The 17,578-nt window shown below is 42.8% G+C and overlaps 1 protein-coding gene across 3 annotated transcripts in view; it reads left to right on the top strand.

Annotated features, from left to right (window-relative positions):
- Positions 1-9,870: 9,870 nt before the first annotated feature.
- pam (peptidylglycine alpha-amidating monooxygenase) overlaps positions 9,871-17,578 on the top strand; it is a 76,236-nt gene continuing 68,528 nt past the window's right edge. For 2 of the 3 annotated variants that reach the window (XM_080842507.1, XM_080842505.1), the window contains exon 1: positions 9,871-10,070. The gene's annotated coding sequence lies outside the window, so the exon portion shown is untranslated. The remainder of the gene's footprint in view (positions 10,071-17,578) is intronic. The other variant, XM_080842506.1, reaches the window with a different exon arrangement.

Genomic DNA, 17,578 nt, shown 5'->3' with positions numbered 1-17,578 from the left:
AGTTCAGCCAGCACATGGTCCAGTTCAGCCAGCACATGGTCCAGTTCAGCAAGCACATGGTCCAGTTCCGTTAGCACATGGTCCAGTTCAGCCAGCACATGGTCCAGTTCAGCCAGCACATGGTCCAGTTCAGCAAGCACATGGTCCAGTTCAGCAAGCAGCTCATGGTCCAGTTCCGTCAGCCATGGATATTTTATATTATTACACCATTTTGTATTTTTTATTTACCTAAAATTCAGAGTTTTTCTTTGGGTATATCCTTCAACTTTCTTCATCAAAATGTTTCCAAAAATGCTCAATGTCATGTTTATTTATGTCGACGGTGAAAAGAAGTTGGCCCTGGATCAACAATGACTGCTATGCAGCGTTAGCATCCGACACACAACCCCATGAAGCTCAAGGATGAGCATGACGTGCTCACTTTCTCCTCCTCCGCTGTTACCAGGTTTTAATAACAATAATAATAATTATGACGCATTTCATTTGTAACCCACTGTTCATTCAAAAGAATATCAGGGTGCCAATATAGTAAACATAGTAAAGTCTTGATCCGATACTCTCTGTGATGACCTCCACCCTGTTCTGTAGAATTCTTCCATTCTTTAGCGATGTCAGCAGAAGTGAACACAGCCAGAGCTCAAGCTGTGCTCAAGGTGAGGCACTGGGAATCATTCATATGGAGAAATAATGAGACGACTTTCAAATCTCCTTTCATAGTATATTAGCCGTTAGGAGGGTAGAGTGAAAACATAAAAGCTAATAAATGTACATGTAAATGTGTTCTTGAAAAGTCATATATAAAAGTCTGCTATATCACTTCCTTGTATATTCCATTACAAATTAAAAGAAAGTATTTTAAAGTTTAATAAAAAAGGGTTTTGACAGTGTAATATTAAAAGCAATCTCCTCCTCTGGGCATGTAGGCTAAATCTGGATTCCTCTGGTAGACACAGACACACACACACACACTCTCGCATTCTCTCACTCATACACACTCATACTCTCTCACTCACACTCTCTCACTCATACTCACTCACACTCTCTCACTCATACTCTCTCACTCATACTCTCTCACTCACACTCATAATGATGGAAAACCACCACACACACACACACACACACAAAGTCTTAATATAGATATACTGGCTAATAATACAGCCCTTTTTAAGTATACAATAGCAATGCAATCATGTCATTTATTTGCTAAAATCCAACTTTTAATGCTACTGAACGAAAAACAGAGATCTGACAGCACACTGTTTTTACTTCATGTCTTGGAGCTGAGGTCCATTCGGTGTGGGCATTAATGTTTCTGTGCCGTAGTCATCCATCAGCTCCTTCCACGAGCAGCATCTCAGGAGGATGAAACAGGAAGCAACCCCATCTTCCAGTCCCAGACACAACCGCAGGGCATCTTGTACACACACACACACACACACACACACACACACACCCACCACCGCAGGGCATCTTGTACATGTCAAAGTGGTGGAGGTGAATACTCTGAAAACTCTCCCTCCTTTGTGAAATTCATTCTGTGCTGTTCTCAGTGTGCAGAGGAACCTGAATGGGTTACATGATATTTTAGCAGTATATGTATTGTCCACACACTAACACACACACACACACACACATACTAACACCAGTAAGTGTATATTTTCCACACACTAACACCCACACACACACACTAACACCAGTAAGTGTATTGTCCACACACTAACACCCACACACACACACACTAACACCAGTAAGTGTATTGTCCACACACTAACACACACACTTACACCAGTAAGTGTATTTTCCACACACACACACTAACACCAGTAGATGTATTGTCCACACACACACACTAACACCAGTAAATGTATTGTCCACACACACACACACACACACACACACACACACACACACACACTAACACCAGTAAATGTATTGTCCACACACTAAGAAATCAAGGTACAGAAATTGACCCAAAAAGGGTACAAATGCTTTGGTGCACCAGCCGTACGAATACTGCACCTTTAGCACAGGTACATTTGTGTACCTTCTTGTCTGTACCTCTCAAACAACATTTATGTACCTAGCGACAAAAATGTACCTTTATGTCCTGGTACCGATTGGAAAGGTACCAAATTAGTACCTAATGAGGAACAGCTGGAGCGACACGCCATTTTGTACCTTATGAGGCTGAAAAGGCGTGGAGCTGGGTGGAAACACTAACTGAACGATCATCGTGTTCCGACAGATTTCATGTGAAATCACCACTGTTATACTTCAATATATATAGCTATCTTAGCTCTGAAGCTAGTTGCAGTTACATGATTTTGCAAAGGACTCGATGGAATGCCAGTTTGATGGGAAGGGTGTCATTTTATTCTGGAGTATTCTATGCAACAGACCAGAAACACACAGAGAGATGACAGTAGGGATGAGTATGAGCTATTGTCCAGAGTGTGGTGTGTCTTCAGTGATGGCCTTGTCTTCAAAGGCGTAGTAATTGGTATGTTCTGGTTCAAGGTTTACAGTAGGTAGGGCTCAAATACACATACGCGTTTTTTTAAAACGGGACGCGAGCAAATGCATTGATTCCTATGGTACGGCGCGCTTAGCGTGGGCGCCCCTTCTCAACCACGCGTTGAGTCTTTGTGGAGTTTTTTAGGTGCGCTTAAAAGTTGAACTATTCTCAACTTTCCAGCGCAAGGCAGGGAAGCGCACCGCTTCTGTTTTGCCCGCCGCACTTTGCCAAGGCGTTACTGAAGCGTTTCTGCCTGAAAAAAAGACACGTATGTGTATTTCAGCCCTTAGGAGGAAGGGGAACAAAATGGGGGACTACCTAGATATGAAAGGTGTGAAGGTCTGGATGATCATTTGAATGTTAATGAACGGGGCATGATCGTGATACAGTCTTCACACGAGGAATTCACATGACTTGCAACTACTTACATACTTATATGAAAAACACAGATATTTTTCATGAAAAACATACTCTCCAGAGACAAAAACATCTATTAAAAATAATTTTTCATATTTTATTCAATTTTATAAATGTTATCATTGCTTTTAATTTTCAGGTGCCATCACTTCTCATTTTATACACATTTTATTTATACACACACACACACACACACACACACAGACACAGACACAGACACACACACACACACACACACACACACACACACACACACACACAGTTCTTTTTGAGTATGGCACTTTCTGTGCTGCTAGTTGACATCCCCTTACTTGTGGATCATGTTGACCCCCTTTTCATCTGTTTCACTTTCATCACTGGACAAAATGCTTGTAGCTATTTCCTGTAAAGCACTACAACCCAAACGGATCGGAACTAGCCATTTGTCTTGGATTTCTTTCACATCATTTTCTTTCCTTAGAGATCTCGGGTCGACAGGTAAGGATTCATGATGTGGATGTTGCACTCAGAAGAGGAGCTTTCCTCTCCGGATGAAGGGGGCAAATGATCACAGTCAGTGGAACAGTGGTAAATAGGGAAACACCTGATTGACAGGCTGTGATTGCACAATCATAAGGGTCCATAACGGGAGGGGATACAAACCTTTAAGTGTAAAAAGGCAAACATTGCAAAGATAGTTTGCAATATTAGCATGATACTTATAGCTAGCTTGCTTGCTAGTTAAAACAGTCAAGTTGAGCAAATGGTTGAGTAAAGAGAAAAAAAGATCAAGAACATGAGTGTTCGCTAATATTAGTAATTGCTAAAAATAATTAAAAAAAAAAAAAAAGAAAGTTGCAGTACCGCAATACAACACAAGATGTCAGTGTTGTCCAGTTTAGTAAGACCAGTCTGGGCCAACACCACTGCATGAGCTGTGGTTGTGCAACAGTGAATTAAAAAGTAGGCTACAGAACATTTGCCCCACATGATGGTATTATAGTCTTGATTTTGGTTTTTAAAGTCTGTTCATTCTGGTTTACTCACATAAAAACAGATAGCAAGATTATAGAAACAGATTTGTCTCATTACATGAACTCATAAACCACTCTAGATGTCAATGAATGATAACAGTAAAACCTTACAGGACAGACCTTGTCCTTCCTCACTGCTTAGCCTACGGTCAATCCAGAAGAGAAAGACATGCCACAGGAAGGATATCAATCCAGAAGAGAAAGATATGCCACAGGTAGGATATCAATCCAGAAGAGAAGACATGCCACAGGAAGGATATCAATCCAGAAGAGAAAGATATGCCACAGGAAGGATATCAATCCAGAAGAGAAAGATATGACACAGGTAGGATATCAATCCAGAAGAGAAGGCATGCCACAGGTAGGATATCTACATGTCAGTGCCCTCACACCTTTCTTCATAACGTTTTGGGAATGACCATTGAAGATTGTGATTCTGTAACACCTCTATAGGTCAGAATTTAATATATGCTTTTTGCCTAGAAATCCACAACTGAGTCTGTGTGTACTGCTGCTGGAAAATGAAATTTTATTACGAAATTATAGCACAGACACAGGAGAGAGCGAGAGATAAAGGAGAGAGAGATAGAGAGGGAGAGAGATGGAGAGGGAGAGAGATGGAGAGGGAAAGAGAGAGAGGGAGAGATAGAGAGGGAGAGAGAAAGATATAGAGAAAAATGAGAGCGAGTGAGAGAGACAGAGAGGGAAAGAGAGAGAGGTAGAAAGAGAGAGAGGGAGCGAGAGAGATTGAGAGATAGAGAGGACAGACAGGAAAAAAATAATGTGTGTGTGTGTGTGTGTGTGTGTGTGTGTGTGTGTGTGTGTGTGTGTGTGTGTGTGTGTGCACCTGGCACAGTATTATTTTTCCTCCCTCGTATGTGATTTCCCAGTAGCTGAGAGGTATTATTACTGAGAGGTTTGGAATACCCAATCCAATTGAAGCTAATTATGCCCTGATTGCCCTGTTTCCAGTGTTTTGAATACCTAATTTCTTAATCCTTCTTCTCGTTTTGGTGCTGTCATGATTCATTTGGCGTCTGGATCTCAGTTATGTTTAGCCTATAAGAGGCTATAAAACCTACTGGGCACCGCTGTCTGTCAAAGCCCCCCCCGGCCCCTGACGCTGCCTTTCAAGTAGATCCATCTCCTGCCCTGCCCTCACTGCAGGGTCCATATGGGAATAGATCACTGCGCCATGACAGGCCATCGACCAGCCTCACACCGGGCTCACTCTCCATACGCCACACTACGATGACTGATTAAGACCCACAGTTCTACAGCAGTGATAACTAACCACATTAGAGTAATAACAACCTTTTATTAAAGGCCTCCAAAAACAACTGCTTTCAACCATAGAGTTAGGAAGGATGTCTGTTCCACTCATTGTGATTATATTGTTCTACGCTTTGACACGCACACGCACACGCACACGCACACGCACACGCACACGCACACGCACACGCACACGCACACGCACACGCACACACACACACACACACACACACACACACACACACACACACACACACACACACACACACACACACACACACACACACAGCATGAGGTAATGGACTGGACATGCCGCAGTGTCTCTTCCTAAAACAAAACATACGCAAACACACGCACACGCAGCCACACACACACACACACACGCACACGCAGCCACACACACACACATGCACACACACACACACACACACACATACACACACACATACTCACACACACGGAGGTGAAGCATAAGGAACAGCACAAACTGAGACATAAAATAAGCAATCCAGACATTACAATGGGCAACATCTTTCCTCAATATTTCTCAATATTTAGCTAACAGGTCGACCGCTACATCTGGCCTGGGAGCTGTAGCTCCTCAGGATGTACGCAGTGATTCGAACCTGCCAATAGTACCAAGGGTGACGCTGATGTAACTCATAATAACCACACAGACTAATGCTGTTAAATTAAACAAGTAAAAATCATGAAGACCTTCCAACGCTCTCTAATGTAGGCATACGTAGCCATCTATCTGACCAATGAACTACTTGTTAAAGATGCAACTCAATGGTTATATACAGCATCAACTCCTTAGAGCCAAGACTACAATTACATTTAGCGACTTACAAGTTTGTATATACATTTTACATCTACACTGATGGCACACTGCACATCAGGAGCAATTAGGGGTTCAGTGCCTTGCTCAAGGATGCTTCGACAGTGGGAATCAAGCTAGCAACCTTCTGATTATTAAACGACTTCTCTACCTCCTGTACCACTGTCCACTGTCAACCCCCTACAAATTAGAATAAGATTCAGACACATTTCTGATTTCCCAGTGATATGGTTTACAGTTGACCAGTGGACTTGAATGTGTCATTCTTAGGATATACTGCGTCCAGTAAAGATGCCGATGATACTGACTGATGTCTGCACACTAACGAACATAATTTTAGACTGAGCATTAAATATAACCTTTAAACAATGTCGTGAGTATAAGTAGGTGAAGTGAGTATTTCTTTTATGCACACCAAATTGTGTATAAAAGTGAAATAAAAGTGTACAGTACAAAACAACAGTTCTCCTCACAGGGCTGTTGTAAATGAAAAGTATAAGTCCAAATTTTAATGTGGATGAAATTTCAAGTTTTAAGAAACATAACTGTTTTTGAATCAGAATGCCCTAACTGTTGACCTACCTCATGTTTTGTAAGTACTAAAGGACATGACAAATGTAGCAAATTAATGTGTTGGTTCTGCACATGTGCAACCAACAGGTGTGTCATTAGCAATACAGGTGTGTCTTTTACCGCAAACCTTTTTAGATGACTTCTTAATTGACAGAGGCCACCCAGGGTAAACTCTTAACTGATACGATGTGTAAACAGGGGTGGAACCTGCAATATCTCCACATCCTGTGTTTATACATGTTCCTTGTGTCTGAATCTCAACATTTAGTTCTAGGCATACACAAAAGATGTTAAATGTTCCTCCCTCCGATGGTCTTGTGTGTGATCGCCAGCCTCGTCCCCTCGCTTCCACTACCAGTTCCATATACTCTAGCCTCTTCCTATCAAAGGCTTCCTCAATCATATCTTCAAAAGGGATTGTTAACTCGATAAAGTAAACAACGCCCTCGCCCTCAGAGTACAACACCATGTCTGGTCTCATAGCAACCATAGAATACAACACCATGTCTGGTCTCATAGCAACCATAGAATACAACACCATGTCTGGTCTCATAGCAACCATAGAATACAACACCATGTCTGGGTTCATAGCAGCCACAACAATCCACTGTGGAACTTGAATATGCCTTCTGAAATCAGCCCTGCTGCAATCTCCGATCCTGCGCCTTGGCAGCACCGTTTGTACGTGCCTGGAGTCCACAGAATGCGCCTTATATCCCTCTGCTGTAATGTGCCTTGTGTATGTTGGACCGCATCTCGTTAATTCCACTTCTTCCCTGTTTTCTCCATTGCAGCAGTGTTCTTGACTGCTGGAGCCTAACACTGTGACAGTCATCTCCCGGCTGGCCTTTGAACTCCTCCACCAAGATGGTTCTTGGTAACTCCATAAATCCTGTTCCATAGGGTACTTAGACAACATGGCACCCGAAGCCATTTCCTATCTGCCTAATTCATATTTCTCTCCAATTTCTCCACCTCTGAAAAAGCAACTTCATTTACAGTCAAAGGCCACCTTATGCAAGGTGGCAAAAGCCTGAACACAACTTCAATTAACCAGGCAAGAGGGTCTTATCAGTGGTATTAATAGACTGAGCAATTCATTCTCTAAGCTCTTCAACCTGTCCTCAGTCACTCAACATGGAACTGTACCACCAGCCTAAACTCTTAACCTGTTTCTCTGCACTAGAAGGAATCACCTCACCATCAATAGAAAAACCCTCTCCCTCTCTAGATACACTAGATACTACATTGACTAGGTTTCACTTTAATTTTTGCCCATTTCAAGATTGTCATTTAACTGGGCAAACAGCTGGACACGGTACATGGAGCAGTTGTTGTAAGCGTTGTCATGTCGCCCATATAAGCAGTTTTAATAATTGCACAAGATATTTTGTCACGTGTATTTCAGTTTCTTTTTTATGATCTTTTAATTTGAAATCATAAGCACACTGGTATTGGGGGTCTCTGGTAGCCCCCCCTGTCTTGTCCCCCCCCCCCCCCCCCCCTTCCTCTTGCCTGTTTGATAGGCATGTATGATGAGCATTAAGAGTGGAGCTAGGAAACGGGAGACTCATCAAACTGTGTGTCTGTTGGTGTGCTTTCACAGGAAATAAAGATCACGTCTCAGCTACAGTTGTCCACGGGTCACATTTATTATGCAGAAGTTACACCGGTTACACTTGGATGAGAGGTAACCGGGTGCCATCCTGCAGCCTTTCACCACCACCAGACCGTTTAGATGCTCTTATAGTAATAACCTCCATTGCTGTGGTGGAAGCCAATAGCCAAATGGTGCATCCAGCCATGATGCCGATCTCCGGTTGCTTGAAGAATGTGGTGTACTTATGAGGAAGCACTACTGAATATCCCCACAATATGCTTTGACTTACGCTGAAATCTTCTCAGGGACCTTAAAGCAACTGAATGATTTCCACAACAGACTGAGTGGCACTGATCCAAAGGTATTAGAGAGGTCCAAAATAACCACATGGATTTCCCCGCCTTCTGGTCATGCCTTTGGAGCCAAAGCATGCTACTATCCAAACATCCAAAAAAAGCCCATTCCTGCTTTCTGCAGAGAAATATCCTTCAAGCTATTTGTCTTCAAATAGGAGACCCACCTCCCTGCTACCACACTAAAAGAAGATATTTCCTTGGAGGACAGACAGGGCAAAATTGGTCTGTGGCAATAATTTGTGTATGATTAATGATAGAGACATTTTAATGAAGACATTGTTATTGTATTTTAATCTGCTTGCTTTTCTTGTGTGCTGACAGGCTGAGGCCTTGAATACTCTCTTGCTGAGGCAAACCACCTGTTTTTGTACTGATAATCAATGCACACTGCTCAACTCTCAAGGACATATTCTGAGATCACTGCAGCAACTTCTATAGCAATGGGACGGGAGAATACCGCCCTTTGTGTGATGAAACCTGTTTTTTCTACTCACATAATGCTGGCTGCGCCCAGCTCTTCTTTGGAGTTTGTTCATGATATTTGGTTGTGACACATCTCCCTCTTTTACAAAAGATAAAGCGCTGAAATTCGGATTGCTGGTCTTTGTCTCATTAATATTAACGTCTTTATATAATTTATCTAACCATTAATTACCTATCTAGTCTATTAATTCAGTCAAGACATTCATTTTAAACGCACTTTAGCATAGAGTATCAATTTAGTGAAATTATTTCTTAAGCTGTCATGTCACTCCAGTCCAGTACCATGCTATTAACTCTTTTTTTAAAGTTTCATTCAATTCCATTTTATTTGTGTAGTGCCAAAACAATGACATTGTCTCAAGGGGTTTTACAGAGCCCGGGGTCTAAGCCTCTTTTGAGTTCAACATAGTTCAAAACTATTTGTTACTCGTCTATATTACTGTATCTCTGACTTAAGGCTACACTGTCCATTCATTCAATTAAAACGCAGAACATTGATGGGTCTAAAACCCATATTAGAATGGCAAACGTGTAAAAGTTCTGCCCCATTTGATTCAAGCTCTTTAGATTCAGAATTAACACTGCACACTTTTCATGTGCTTATTGCTTTGAAAATAGAGTTCTGATTTATGCACTTCGCAATATGCATTGATGTTGGAGACTGGGCTACATGAAGTGGGGCAAAGGCAACTTTTGAGCTTCAAATCAACCGGGGGTTGACGCAATGCAACATGAACATATTTCCCCGCCCAACATTAGGATCTGTCTTATCCCGCATTGCGTTAACCACATTTGGGAACAAAGTACTACGTGCCGGGGACCACATCTTCCACCAGCTATCAGACTGACGTGTACACGATTCGATTTTCAGTTACTTCGTATCGATTCTTCTTTAACCATGTCTTATCTCTCCTCCCGTCTGAGGAAGAAGTCGAAACAAGTGAAATGAACAGTGAGAGTGAACTGAAGGCGTCTAGTGACGGGAGTGAAAACAATACATGTAAGTAAATCTGGATGCCTTCTTTTTGTCAAAGCAGATAATAGCAAACGCAATAATGTCATGACTAGTCTTCGAGTCAGTGTCATAGGAAAAAGTTTAACCTGTCATTAACTTGACTTTATGCGTGTGGTGGTTCGTGAGATTTTACTGAAGTTGGTTGAGGAGCCTACTTATCTACGTCACGAAAACCAATACAATACAAGACCGTGTTTAGCTAGCTAATTTTCTAAGCTTTTCTAGTGGCCACAGGCTTGAAAAACGGGGGGATAATAATGTCTGGGAATATCTAAAGATAAAACTCACTCTATATCCCGTTATGAAAAATGCAAAGTAAACAACAGTGACAGTAACATTGTCCAGTTAGCTACCCTAAGTAAGCTAGCAAAGCAATGTTGCAGTTGTTGCAACTTTATTTTGTGAGGCATGTTAGCATGCAACAGCCCATGGTTTGAGAGGCTGCTACAACACCTCCACCGAAACCTCAAACCACTAAATCCATTTGTGTATATGTCTGTGTCTGTGTGGTGTTCATTGACGAGGGAACAACTTGCCTGAATTGCGTAGCCTACTTACTTACATGAGTGAGTAACTTGAGTTCAGTTTATGGTGGTTAGAGAGAGACCTCTAGTTGCTGAGAACATAATGCCATTGGGTCAAATCAGACGAAACCATTGGCTCTCATTGCCATACTTTTGACCATGGTCTTTATGAAACACTGAATTATGTTTTCAGTCTTGCTACCTGGATACATTTATTAATTAAATTTAGACATAAACATACCTGCTGGAAATAGTAAACAAAGACATCAAAGATAAATGTTCTCCCACATATTAGACTGTTGGCAAAAAAGTAAAAACTTGACTGGAACTGAGCTCTAAAACTCACAATTCTTTTTCTGACTTCAAGAACATTGTCACAGACATATTCTGCGTTTCAACAGATGGTTCAGCTTAGTCATGCATTATGTGTTGTCTTGCATAGAATATTACAAAACACTGTGCACTGACAATTATCCAAAGCAAACAATTGTTGTGAAATGAAGAGAGGCTGAGAACTGACACGAGCACAGAGAGAAGCTAATTGATCTAGATTAGTGTCACTATCATGTTGTTTGTTTTCAAACAATTACATTACCTGTAGGCAACTTTTTTGGATGTATTGATCTCCGTCCCTTTCAGTGTCTAAGTAGGATTTAATTACTGTCAAGATTGTTGTCTGTACGTTTCAACACCTTTACCTTGTATGTACTTCAATACCTTTTCATGCAGCATCATGCCAAAGTTGTCTTAATGTTGGCTGAAAACATTATGAACATAACAGACAATTAACAGCTAAACCTCTGCCTTAAGCCACATATCCCAGCAGTCGTTCTGTCATGCAATACAATGATTCATAGCTGAGTAAATTAATCTGTTTATATTTTAATGATAGCCAGTGTGAATTGCACCATAGGCCTTCTGGCATGATGATTGTTACTCTAATGTAAATCCTGATGAAATGAATGCAAGGCTGTGGTGGATGAATGTGGGCTACCAGTCGTGGGATGTGGACAGCGACCTGAACAGTACTGGGCTAGACCAATAGGGGTCCTCACAATTGTAGGCGAGGTTCTTTTGATTGATTTGTTTTTTTAGCGTGATGTTGTTTGAGTCGTTGTAAACAGCAGCCTGTTGTTAAAGTGGGTTATCATCTAAAGTAATCAGCACACACACATCTTAAAGAGAAGACCATTCATTCTCAAGCACGGTGCAAAGTGGCTAGAAGATGATGTGCAACCAATCTTCTGCGCATCACGACCGGTTTCTCTCAGGACTCCAATCTCCTGCACATCGTGTTGTTCTCTCAAACTCCAACCTCCTCACACATTATTGGACTGTGTCTGAGTGTCAGCTCCACAAAGCCTGAATTTGCATTTCAGACGTCTCATAAATATTGTAATGCCCCCCCCCCCCCCCCCCCAACACACACAAACACACACACAGATGATTGAGGCAGAAGCCATCTTTGGAAAGCCTTTCAGCCCGATGCCACACTTGAAAACCCTCTCCAATTAGAGCCTTTTGTTTCTCTGTTAGTGTACAGCCATATGTTTTCCCTGGAGCAGAGGAGTGTGCAACAGCACATCTATTTAAAGCTGTTTGATACGCCGTGTTGCAGCGCATCGCAGACTTAGCAACAGTCTCCTTTGGCCCTATCTTTAGTGAGGGTGTCAGGGCTGCAGCCCGTACGCCGCGGTTGCGTAGAGACAGATGTGCTGTGTTCACAGAGTGGCGATGCGCACGTCGGTTGCCATAGTTGCCTTCGCACTGGCGTCATCACCCATGCTGTGTTGACTCTAGGCAACCACCCTTTCTTTTTCTTCTCTTTCTCTCTCTCTCTCTCTCCACCTCTCTCTTACTCTCTCTTTCTCTCTCTCTCTATCTTTCTCTCTCTTGCGCGCGCTCTTTCTCTCTTTCTCTCTCTCTCCACCACTCTCTTTCTCTCTATATTTCCCTCTCTTTCTCCACCACTTTTAGTGGTTCTCTCTCTTTCCACCACTCTCCTTAACTCTCTTTCTCTCTCTTTCTCTTTTTCTCTCGCTCTCTCTCTCCACCACTCTTAGTTATTCTCTGTCTCCTCCATCACTCTCTTTTTGTCCAAACCTATGGAGACAAGCAGGTAGGAGGCTTGGGTCTCCTGAGGTTTGGAACATGCTTTCCCTCAGCCGGTGGTCTCACACTCTAAACCAGAGTGCAAATCACTGAATCCTGTTCCATTCATAACTTCCATCCATAGCCCCGTTTGATTGTCAAGTCAGGTGAAGTGGCTTTCTCTCTCTCAGGTTCTGCAACCAAAGTATGACGTGTGTGTGTGTGTGTGTGTGTGTGTGTGTGTGTGTGTGTGTGTGTGTGTGTGTGTGTGTGTGTGTGTGTGTGTGTGTGTGTGTGTGTGTGTGTGTGTGTGTGTGTGTGTGTGTGTGTGTGTGTGTGTGTGTGTGTGTGTGTGTGTGTGTGTGTGTGTGTGTGTGTGTGTGTGTGTGTGTGTTCTGTGTGTGTGTGTATGATTCTATTTGAGTTTTGTCTGTGTGGTGCAGCACTTCTGAAGTGTCTGAAGGTGAAATTGCAACAGATCCCGTGTGGGGCTCCCCTGGCTGTCTGTGTGGTGCAGCTGATTGATGTCAGCAGTTAGAGGGGAAATGTGGATGTGAGCGGGAAGGAGGGAGAGAGACAGAGAGGAGTAGAGATGGAAAGAGAGAGAGAGAGAGAGAGAGAGAGAGAGAGAGAGAGAGAGAGAGAGAGAGAGAGAGAGAGAGAGAGAGAGAGAGAGAGAGAGAGAGAGAGAGAGAGAGAGAGAGAGAGAGAGAGAGAGAGAGAGAGAGAGAGAGAGAGAGAGGAGTAGAGATGGAAAGAGAGAGAGATAAAGACATAGATAGAGAGAGAGAGCGAGAGAGCTAGAGCACCAGATCAATTGAAATTGCTGTTATGAATCTGGGAATGCTTTTCCGTGTGTTTTTCCATTGCCTGTGAAATGTCAAGTTAACCGACTGCGTAGGTCAATACCCTTTGCAATTGTAGACCGTCATGCTGATTGCTATGCTGAAATGTAGCTGCCTATTAACATCAATATTACAGATTCGCAGGCTAAATGTAAGTATTCCTTGCAGAAAGTAGGTTGTGTGTGTGCCCTGTGGGACTAAAAAGAGGCTGCTGCTGACGCTGCTGTTTTTCCCCTCACTACTAACACAGACTACAGCTGGCATTTGTAATGTCAAATTTGAGAATGTGTGAAGAATGGGGACTTAACAGAGTTTTTCTACTCACGGTCCTGCCAAAAAGGAGTCAGCCATTTTTTTCCCCACAAATATTTTGGAGTAAGTAGTTGTTGATGATGTTGTTCTGAAGTTATTTATAACTAGAACTCTACACCCTCTGTTTTTCCCATAAACTTCGAAGGTAAACGATACCGGTATTGTCTGTCTTGTTGTATGTACTTGTGAAATTGGAGCTTAGCTGCTTTTCTCAGCCCTTGGCCAGGGGCTGTGTTATGTTGATATAAAGGCAAGGTCTCTTCTGAAACAGGATCGACTAGGGAGGAGGCGTGAGAGAGAATATCTCCTTCCCTCCCAGTAAACAAGAATGAAAAGGGGAAGTCGACGAGATTTGGCCAAGTATGTTTATTTTACGGATGACAAATGAAAGGGAATGATTGATCGCACACATTAGACTAATTCAATTTCTGCTGGGGAGATGTTCCTGCTATCAGTATCACCAGTTATGTGCTAGCGAAACAAACTGTAAGCATGCTTGGATTCAGCCCTCGTCACAAACCATGGGTGTTCTTCTTACCTTTCTTCACAAGCCATGGGTGTCCTCCTTACCTTTCTTCACAAGCCATGGGTGTCCTTCTTACCTTTCCTCTTTCTGGTTTCGGTTCCATTAGTCTATGTTCCAGTTGTGGATTAAAGCTAGTGACTAGTGATGGCACGTGAACGGTTTGGCCAGTATGATGAAATAGTGAAAAGAGCCAAGGAGTTTACTGTCAATGTGTGGAGCTGGATTTCAAAACAAGGGGATTGCCCTGACCGATACCTGTTCCCTGTTAAGCGAAATTTATACTACTCCGATTTCACAGAGTCGGACACAGGGAACGCCTCTCCGAATTTAACCGCCCTTCTGAATTTAACCACTCACTCCGAGCCTTTCCGAGCCCTCTCCGAACCTTCTCGGAGCACCCCGGAGTGGCTGTCATGCTCCTCTTAATTTTTCGAACTATCCTGTACGAGAGCCTCTCCGAGGATTGCTCGGAGAGTATACATTTAGCTTTAGCCTTATCCACAGGGTCTCTGTTTGGGTCCTGGGGATGGGTCAGTTCCATGGCTTTACCTCACACTACAGTAACATGCAAATGCTGTATTTGGCCATTATTTGCCTCCAGCGTGTCTCTTATTTCCATGTGTTAGCTCAGTGGCCTGTATGTCTATGATTGCTCTCAGCACTTAACCTAGTCTTGCGGTGTCAGATGTGACTTTGCTTTTGGGCTACTGAGTTTTGGCACTGTGTTGATCTGGGCACAAGCCTTTGGTGTTGGATTGCAACCAAAACCTAATGCAAACAAGGCTGTCTTTCCCTCTGACACCTTCTCAGTGCTAGCATGCTAATCATTCTGCTTCCGGTAAGACTGATGCCAGGCGCACAGTATGTATGTCAGTGGTTCTTAACCTGGGTTCGATCGAACCCCAGGGGTTCGTTGAGCCACTCTCAGGGGTTCGGCAGGGGTCAAGACACACACAGTGTAGCCCGGTTCACGGTTCGCAATGTCCTTTTGAAGAAATCATATTTCATTTTTCAAATTACAAAGGGTTTGGCGAATGCACTGATGAAGCTTGCAGGGTTTAGTACTTCCAAAAAGGTTAAGAACCACTGATGCCAGGTTCCCGTTAAGACTGATGCCAGGAGCACGGTATGTATGTATGTTGTGTGCGTGTAGCTCCACAAACCCACCTTTAGCCCTTTAGCCCCGGCATAGCATTTAGCATTATTATATATTAGCGTGTTTTTGTTCCTATGTCGTTATTTCACTGCGCCACCCTCTTCACCTACTGATGGCCTGTGGGCTTTGCTGCATCTTAAAGCACGCCACTTAAAGATGCAGTGCACGATTCTGGTGAAAGGGTGTTGATATTTGAGCTCATCGGCCAATCAAATTACACATCTCCCATAAGTGCTCCTGAGGCAGCCGCGGGAATTGTTTACGGCTTTTCCGAGCCACTATGTTTGTTTCCCATAGTGTGTGTTTTGTGTGTGTGTGTGTGTTTGTGTGTGTGTGTGTGTGTGTGTGTGTGTTTGTTTCCCGTTTACAGGTCCAGGACGCTGTATGAACATCAGAGGTTTTTTTTTAGGAGCTCACACTAAATAGACAGTGAGAGGATCCTTAGGAGCAATTCACAGAATAATTGTGGACTGACCTTTAATGTTGTTGTTGTTGTTTTTTTTTTTTTTAACATAATAATGTGAACCATTATTTTGTATACAGCCCCATCCCTCATGCGACCATGTTTGTTTTCTAAAATAGGAAAACATCCATATATTAGGCAAATCTCCCGCTTAGAAATTCATCATTGCCATTCATCGTTATCAAAATGCGCGTAAGAGCACTTACTGGTTGACTTAAAAAAACACCATCCTCAGCACTCCAACACCAAGGCTGACTTTTAATGTTTTGTAACAAAACACTTAAAATACCTGTTATTGTGTTTTGGAAGTTGATCTCACTTAACATTCATGAGTCCAGCCTGCATGACCGTCATAACACACACACACACACACACACACACACACGCACTGAATAAAGATGAAGCACCAGCGGGCAGCGAAGGCAGGCTTAATTGGTGCACTTCTCTAAAGTGGAACAAAATGGGCGAACAAAAATATTAGGGCTTGTAATCGCATGACTCATGGGTGTGTGTGTGTGTGTGTGTGTGTGTGTGTGTGTGTGTGTGCATCAAAATGCCTCTTCCACTTTCTGTTTTTTGTTCGCTAATCTGCCACCATTATTTCACCATTATTTCCTAAATCACCATTATCATAATACAGGATTTCCACATAAACATTTCCTTCTTAAAGATTAAATTGTTCTTTTTAAGCCTATTGTTGTAGGCCCAGTAGGCTAAATGTGCCTTCACATTGTATGCATTTTTGCAGATTGAATTACATTAAATTAAATTGAATTAAATTGACTGAGACAGCCTTAATTAATGTTTCAATATTCTGCTCTCCAGTAGGATGAAAAGAATGGAACTACCATTAACATAGTCCACCTGCTGAATCATTCTGCAGAACAGCTATATGAAAATGTCACAAAAATATAATCATCAAATCATTAGATATGATTTGAATCGAAATAAGCTGGGGGAATAGCAGCGATATTTGCTCCACCTTACTGATTTAATCTGCATTCAACCCAAAATGTTCTCACAGGTTTAGGCTAGGCTCAAGGTGCCCTGTGCTGTCTCCACACTTTCTGACCGAGCGAAACCAAACACAGTCTCGCCGTGCTGGGCTCAGGAAACCAAACACAGTCTCTTCTCGTTCTGGGCTCAGGAAACCAAACACAGTCACAGTCTCTACTAGTAATGGGCTCAGGAAACCAAACACAGTCTCTTCTCGTGCTGGGCTCAGGAAACCAAACACAGTCACAGTCTCTTCTCGTTCTGGGCTCAGGAAACCAAACACAGTCACAGTCTCTACTAGTAATGGGCTCAGGAAACCAAACACAGTCTCTTCTCGTGCTGGGCTCAGGAAACCAAACACAGTCACAGTCTCTACTAGTAATGGGCTCAGGAAACCAAACACAGTCTCGTCGTGCTGGGCTCAGGAAACCAAACACAGTCTCGTCGTGCTGGGCTCAGGAAACCAAACACAGTCACAGTCTCTCCTCGTGTTGGGCTCAAGGTTGCTGCTGTTGACTCGAGGGTTTCCTGGTGATGAAAAGACCCCTGTTTTCTACCACTGGCATATGGAGAGAGTTGG

This window comes from Sprattus sprattus (assembly GCF_963457725.1).
Source record: "Sprattus sprattus genome assembly, chromosome: 7".
NCBI lineage: Eukaryota > Metazoa > Chordata > Actinopteri > Clupeiformes > Clupeidae > Sprattus > Sprattus sprattus.
This window is presented reverse-complemented; position numbering and strand designations above follow the sequence as displayed.